The sequence below is a fragment of the Platalea leucorodia genome (assembly GCF_965183815.1).
Source record: "Platalea leucorodia genome assembly, chromosome: 1".
Taxonomy (NCBI): Eukaryota; Metazoa; Chordata; class Aves; order Pelecaniformes; family Threskiornithidae; genus Platalea; species Platalea leucorodia.
Window position 1 is genome coordinate 43,009,928 of NC_138823.1, and position 8,510 is coordinate 43,018,437.

Consider the following 8,510-nt stretch of genomic DNA (forward strand, 5'->3'; position numbering starts at 1 on the left):
ACCTTTCGAATAAAATTGACAACTGGAACAGGCTTCTGCAGTTGTGTGTTGTGTTTGAACTAAATGAAATTATATGTGGCCTGCCCTGCTGAACCTTCAGTGGTTTTGAGCAGCACATAATACCCTTGAGAAGCTCTTCTTGCCTCGTGTCTGAGTAAGAGGTGGAAGGATCAAAGCCCCAGAAGGAATGAATTAAAGGAAAAATAATTCAGGCAACAGTGGAATAAAGGACAAAAGTCACATAAGCAGTAAGGTCCAGGTTTTACTAGTTGTAATCAGCGCTGCAGGAGGCCTTAACAGGCACTGCAGTACCACTATAGTGACATTTAAGATTCCACAACAGAAAGCATGTCATAAATACTGACTAGTAAGGTTTACTTGTACATATTCGGTGTGTGAATGACTACAGGCTTTATTTCATTGAAAAAGGGGGCAGATCTGGAGAGAGGCTTACAAAGAAGGTTACAGACCAGGCTTCCTTTTAGATGATTTGGTTTACTGTGTGTTAGGCAGAAGTATTTAAAGGAAATTTTAGCAGCCTGAGACTAGAGCGCTGGTTGCCTGGTTAGCCTTTGCATACACTGAAGACGTTCCAGGCTTCTCCATGCGAACAGCATAAGCGGGATGTGCATTTTTAGGTTGTTTGGAAGTAGAAATAGACTGACTGCTGTACTGACAGGTATTTGTCATTATCTCTCTGCAAGACCCAAATCTCCTGCTGGCCAATTTACTGTCCTGTTGTGTAACAGCAGAGCTAAGTCTGAACATCTATTATTAGGATGCTTTCATATGAATTTAATCACTGCAAATGCAAGGTAGAGCAGTTAATCAGCATTGTCAACACAATTGTGTGGTTCATCCGGTATTGGGTTTGCTGTACAAATATACACCATTATGTTGCTTCATCCTATTACTCTGGAGAGAAAGATACAGCTATGGTGACACTTAATGTGTTAGCTCTACAGTGCTTAATCCCTATTAAGCCTGTCATAGACGCTAGACTGCTTTTTTTGTGTTATTTTTGCACCAAAAAATTACGGTACAAAAAGTAAACGTGGAAGTGCATGGAATTGCTACATGAGTGTAGCAGCACAGGAAATACATGTTAAGTAGGATAATCCTCCAAAACACGCCTGCCGAAACGTCATGAGACAATCTGATGTCACTGTCTTAGTTCTATTCACGTCCGTGAAGGTCCTTGCCAGCAACAAAGATAACATGTTTCTACAATACAGATCAATGATGCTAATGCCTTTATGGATATGTTTTTTTTTTTAATTCGGAACTAGCCAAAATGAATGGTAGTCTCAACACAAATTACTTTTCTCACCATGGGTTATTTGCGGTATTTGCTTGTCTGCTTTTTTGAGTAATTTTGTTTTGCACACACGGTTGCAAATTTACCACTTACTACCTTGAATTTTGTCACAGCACACATTGAGTGCACACCATATGTTGCTTCCTGAAACATTTTAAAATTGTTATAATGATCTCTTCACGTCAGAAAATTGGTCACAAAAGTGTAATAAACTTTTGAACTGTACGGAGATTTTTTAAAAAACAAAACCGTTTGCTCACACTTCTTGCTTTTGTGTGTGCGTGTGCGTGTCTGAAACATTACAAGAAGGTAAGATGCCATTTGGAATGAACAGAAGGCTGCATAGAGAAAGCAGACCCAATATTTTTTTCCCCACGATGGAGCTGAGACGGCTGTTGTAGAGCAGATCCTATTCCAGCAGTGTTGCAGCCATCCCAGGAAAGAAAGCCCACAGCTCCCAGCTGTCCGTACTAGTTACTGTAACGAGGGAGTGCACCTTTGGCTCCTATTTTCTATCTAAAACCACTGCATGCTCTGGAAACATGAGATGCCAAAGTTCTAACAAAATACAGAGGGGAGTATTGTATTATTCAGAGAAGATCTTAAAAGTTAAAAAAAAAGGCAAGAAATGGAAGCATTTTTACCTAATTCCTTTTAATGGGAAATAGAACGTGCCAAACATTGGGGAGGGTAGGAATTTACCATTTTGTTTCATCTTTACACAGAATTTGTGGCAGATGAATTGGGATGAGTCCTGTTGCAGCTGTGGCTGATCTTCATATATTCCAGACTGGGGTTTGCTTTTCTTTTTCTTCCAATAGTGTTTTCTTATGGTCAGGTCTACACTGTGCTCAGAGCAGCTCCAGTCTTCCTTCAGTTACTTCTTAAGTGGGAACAGAAATGGAGACCCCAATGCACATTCCTTAGTTCTCTTTTTGATCTATTTGAAGTCTACCAAAAGTACCTAGAAAGATTTCTGAGCTCCTATTTCAACTGCTGTGATGAAGCTGCCAGCTCTCCAGACACTTCTTTAATGATCAGATTTCTCCTTACCATATAAAAACCACTCTCCCGACAAATCCACCAAAGCTTTTGAAGTGTCCTGTCCATTCAGAAATGGATTAATTTTCTTTTGCCCATCATGCAGTGGATTAATTTTCTTAACTCGCTAGCACAACAGTTGCAGGCTTGCTTGGTTCATGTTTTTTACCAGACTTCCACATTCCAGACAGACTTTTTGGTATCTTGATCTTGCTTTGTGAGAACAAGCTTGAGGGAAAAGGCTGACTGCGACTTGGCTCAGTCCCTGAAGGCATTAACGAAAATACAAACCAAGCCCCACAACTGAAACAAGCACACTCAAACCCCAAACTACTTTTGGAATCCTAATTCTGGACAATCTCGAGTCACGTTTATAGAAACAAAACTTCCTGGCTCCTTTTTCTCCTTGCAAAACCTGGCACCAGCGCAGAAGCGTAGCAGCTCTGATGGTGTTTCCAGGCAAAGTTGCCGTCTGAGTTGAGCAATGGCAGGGGCGCTCATTTAGGAGGAGCAGCCTCAGGAGAAGACCTCAGCAGCCCTCGGGGCCTGTCTGGAGGAAACTATAAGCCGGTAGACTCTAGTGGAAGGTAGCCAGTAGTCAATGCTTCATTAAACTTGCTCATCAGGTAGCAGCACATCAAGGGTTGCTATTTCCCCTTGACAGCAAGCTAGCAGTCATGCTTGCTACCCAATTCCTCTCTCCATCACTAGTCTTGGTCTATATTCTTTCCTGTAGACTCCCCTGCTCCCCATGATGATACCCAAGATCGTTCAGGACAAGTCTTGAAGCACACTAAAGCCTTGCCTTTGCAGGGGAGTGAAGCAAGCTCGAGCACCTGCAGACGCAGCGCTGGGGTTTGCCGTGCAGGAGGGGCAGTGCCTGGCACTGCACGGCGACAGGGCTGCCTTTGCACAGCAGTCAGGGGAAGGGGCAGCAGCCAGGCTGGCCCAGCCACCCTGTTTTCACTGCCTCAGGTGCCTTGAAATACCTTCTTCAGCCCAGGGTTGGCTTGGGTGTGGCCAAACAGACACAAGAAGTTAGAGCTGAGGAGCTAATGTGGTTGAGTTCTGGTCTTTGTGCACATCCCACCACCACCTTTAAGATCCCCACAGAGAGCAAACCTTGTAAGGGAAGACTGCTGTTCTAACAGGTGAGAAAGCTTTATACAAAGAGCCTCTGGTATTTTTCTGTCATACATACAATACCCACAAATACCATTTCTGGGAGGCAATAAGCTTTCTGCATAGCAGCTGTAATAAATGAACCAACAGACACTATTATACTATGCAATTTATTCCATCCTTCTGGTGCAGCAACTGGGTCGTACATAGATCTGAAGTTGTGCTGCACACACCACTTACAAGTTGCTTTGGTTACTCCATACCCAGTGCCTCAAAGCTCTCCTCATGAGCCAGGAGATGTACAGTTTGACAAGCATTTAAAATTGGAGGATGGCTCATGTTGCTGTCTGCAGCAAGGTGAGTCAGGAGAACTCGGCACGTGGGCGGCTAAGCACCCACCAGTGCCCAAAAACACACTTCAAGGAGCAATGGGAGTAGAGAGCTGACCTAAAAAGGCAGCCAGAAAATCTCAGCCGTTGGAATGCATTAATCCATCTTTCTTTAGTTTCTTAACTTTTAACATATTCTGACCATTAATGGCTACAGGACCAGATACTGTCTGACTTTATTTACACAGCAGCATAGGTATGTGTATGCATGTGTATGCCTGATGCCCTGTTTCTTTGATATAAACAGGAGCATGGAACCTACTTTAGCTGCTGTTGCAAGGCAAATAGCAGACCATTATTATTGAATCCACCTGAGCTTTTCAAATGTCAAGATGATATCATTCATGCTTGCTTTGTCATTATTATGCTTAATCATTTTTTATTAGCTGGTGAACCAAGTAGTTTCTATAGATGTGCTGATTTCTAACAGATTGTTTCTTCAAACTATGCAGCAAAACATGGATAGCAAGCAAATAATGATTTCTGAAGCCCAAGCTCCTAATTTTAATGCAGATTTCTGTAAGTGCAGGAATGAAGTCCCTAGGAACATTTTCATCAATGAGGAATTGGCCCACCTCTGAGGATTTGGACCCCATTTCCACTGTCTAAAATAGGAGACAGCATCCGTGTTAGCAGCATGCTCACATCGGGGCAAATAAAACCAGAAACACTCAGGTTCCAGAACACCATTGCCACCTCAACAAATAGTTGCAATACCGACATCTCTGAGCTCCAGAGTAAAACACAGAGGACCAGCAGGTTTGGCAATGAGGGAAGCTGATACGCTCAAATACACAGGTGCAGTTTCACCTGTAGAGGTGAAAAAGACTGAAGTTTTTATATTGGCCCTCTCCTTCAAGAAGGAGCGTTATTTCTCTGGCAAGCTGTCCTGTTTCGACAGTCCCTCCACCTTTCCGGGCAGCATGCCAGGCAAGAGACAGCAGCGGAGACAGGCAGTCGAAGGACAACATGTGAGCCTGTAGCATTGGCTCTTTTGGGACAGAACGAGGACCCGCTTCCATCAAATTTGATCAGATTTAATACTCAGCTGCTGGGAACAGCTACTATTTCGCAACTGGGGAGAAGACAAGACATTTGGCTGAGCACAGGCAGGCTGCATAGGGAGAAGGTGGTGGTGATTCATCCCAACATAAATGTGCTGCTGCTGGGGTGGGGCAAAGACAATTTTAAGAGGTGCAGCAAGTGTTGGCAGCTGCATGAAAAAAAAATAAATCAAATGAAGAAACCATGACTAGCTCCATGTAATTCGTATGTGCATGATCCACGCTTCCCATCCTGGGATCCCATATTGTTCTGTGCATGTGCTGGGTTTATCTTATATTTCAGCAGAAAAAGCTGAAGGTTTATTCTTCCCAGGAATCCACTTGCCCATCTGTAATGGAAATGTTTGATCCTGCACAGGGTACTGGGCTGTTTTCTTTTTTTTTTTTTTTTTTTCCTTTCCATTACATACATTTTGCCCCTTTGTTTAGTGAGCAGTGCTGCCCCATTACAACCATCCTAACAAAAATCACCAATTTCAGCAGCTGCCAGAACAGAGATGGGTTAATATTTAGCAAGGCAGGTTATCTTAAGTTAGAAAAGCCGTCAAAATGCAAGATGGCTCAGCGTGGCTCAGATATAGTGCAGTTATACCCCTTTTTAAGATGAAAGGAAAACTCTTTTTATATGCCTGATCCCCAAAGACATTTGCCCCGGCCAGTCTGGAAGCAGCCCTGTCTGCCCACCTCTGGAAGTTAGGTCTGCTTTTTCACACTTACAGTACAGAAGCTGTAACGCATAGCATGGAATAATCCAAAAATTGCATGGCCTCTGCAGGCATCTGAGGGCAAGTGAAGTAAGGATCTTTGCACAAGGAAGTTTAAAGCGTGAAAAGGGATGGTTTGCTAACATTTTGGCCCATGTTTTTTCATTTCTTTCCCCAGGCATACTGTCTGGAAGCTTGCAGCCACTGTCTCTGATGTCAGAAACAATAAGGGCACGGGGAATTTAAAAGCATCGCTGCCTTGGCACAAGCGAAAAACCACATTGCTGAAGCAGAGGTGGTTCCTCTGAACATGTCAGCTGAGCATCTCTGAGCACTCACACAAAATCCTGCATCCGTGTCCTGACAGCCTGCAGGAAGAGCTCAGCTCAGCGCTGTGTACTAAGACAGCAGCAATGCAAGCTGGCACATAGGGAGCGAGTTATTCATGCAGCCTGCTGTGGTCTGAAAAAGCCAGTATGAAAAACTCCTCTTTGCAGCCTCTGCTTAAAAAACCAGACGTGTGGGACCTGGAAAGTGCCAGGACATGGAGCACTGCCCTGCCATGGATAAAAGCTCAGCTCTGGCAAGGCAGCAGGCAACGGTGCCCGGCTCCATTACTCACCCTCCCTACCACATCTGACCGGCTGTATCTCCTCGCTGGCTCTGCCTGCTCCTGCTACACGATCTGATCTGTACGCTTACACCTTGACCCCTAGGCACAGAGGCTTTGTCTATTTATCCCAGGCAGCTGCAAGATAAATAACAGAGAGATCCTGAGCCCAGAAGCTTCTCTGCTTTCTTCCTCCTACACCAGCTGCCTTTGTAAGAGGCAGAGCATCTCCCTAGAGATCTGGCTTCCTCTATGAATTCGAATGGCACCTCTTTAGTACTTCTTTTGAACCGAGGTAGTAGATAATGCAGAGCAAATTACTGCTTCTGATAACTCAGGTTTCAGAGAAATGTCAGATAAAGTCTTCAAGGCAAACTGTAATGAACACAAGACTTTTACGTTCTTCCAAGATTTTTGTTTTTCTCTAAGGCTGCCCTGTTTTTTCTTCCTCTTCCTTTAGGAAATAGGAGAGCTATGATCTCAAAATATGTTGCACGTGTGCACACAAGAAAAAGCACTCTGAAGGATAAAAGTGCAACCAAACACTTCCCTTCCTATTTTAATTCTGCTTCAGGCAGAGATAGAAAGAGAGTGTATTACCTCTATGCACAGTCAGGAGCATCCTGTAGCATAGGCTGCTGGCAAAAATGAATTATCTATGCAAGAAAAGTTAATTAAAGAAAAGGTTTTATGAGATCTGTGTTCGAAACAGAAAGAAGCTAAATTTAAAATTGAGGTTTCTCGTGTCCTACTTGCATGTGCTACCAGGGGAATGGCATACCTGATTGGAAATACAGTGCAAGTGACTTCTCAGCCAGCGCTCAGGGAGGGGATGTGCCATACTGGATCAGACCATTAGCCCATATCGTCATCTCAACCAAGGCATACACTGGTGAGGCCGGCAAATTCCCGCCAAACAGCTTGCCCTTGTGCAATTCCGTAGGGCTGTGCGATGGGTGAGATGAATCCAGACCAAGCAGCAACGTCCCTGTGCCGAGCAGGAGGGCATCAGAACCTTTTAAATGGGCAGAAGCCACAGGTGACATCATGTAGGTGGCTGGGTAACGGGACTGGGCAGGAGCAGAAATGGTCCTTTTGGTTCTCTGCTCCCCAGCTTGCACTTTAAAGTCTGACCATGATGAGGAAAAGCAAAGGAAGCACCAGAGGTCCAACTGAGCCCTGAGAATGAATCCTGAGAATGACACTCTCTGGATCCCCCAATTTCCCAGAACGTTTCTCATTTAATTGCATGTTTTCTGAAGATGCCTGATTCTAGCAATCCATACATGAAAACCAAAACCAGAAGTTTCACTCTGTAATTCCTTCTGCAACAAAGCCTCACAGAGGTGCTCTACAGGCAAGGTAAATTATATGCTAGATAATACACCACTTCAATGAAATCCTGTTCCATTAGGGTGTTGAAGAAGCCATTATCACTGAAATCTCGTGTCTTACCAGCACGGAGTAACAGTTTGGGATAAGGTGATGTGCCCAAATGTAAAAAAACCTGCTAACTACATAAAGACAATAGAGTTGGTAATTATAACTTTAAAGATCAAATGGAACACATATAGAAGCAAAAGCGCACCTAAAGGCTAAAATTGATTCATTATTAGTTACAAGTCACCCGCAGGGGTTCATGTCACTTTAAAGAAAGATATAACCATGAGGCATATTTATTCTTAAGGGCCAATAATGTCCTGCCTGGAATGGGTTGGGGCAGAGAAGGGAGAGCTGTAACCACTGTGTGAGCACCAGCGCTTCTCACAGCAGGCAAACCAGCCCATTTCTGCCTTTGTACCATGACACAGAACTTAAGCTTCAACCTCATTTTTCCTTTACAAAGACAGAATACAATGCACTGTGTATGCTGCTCACATGGGTATGATATTTGGAGATGCTCATTAAGGGATATCATTAAGGCATGCTATATCCTTCATGCTATAGCAGAGTTTAAGCACATGGCAATTATTTGTGTTCCTTGGAAATGTTGAGTGATCATCTAGGACATTATGGCCCAGCTAAGGCAGGGTGTCCTTATTTTGTTTTTTGGGTTTTTTTTTTTTTAGATTTTAAAATATGGGCTAGGTGGAGTCACACAAAAGTCAAAGAAATTCCAAGTCAGCACAACAGATCCTGGGGTCAAACTGTAGGCAGAAGATGGCACAGGGTACCTAACAAAATACTGACCAGTCAGAGAAGTTGAGAGATGGCTTAATTTTCGTGCTTTTATCAGGACATCATTGTTAGGACATTCCTCAG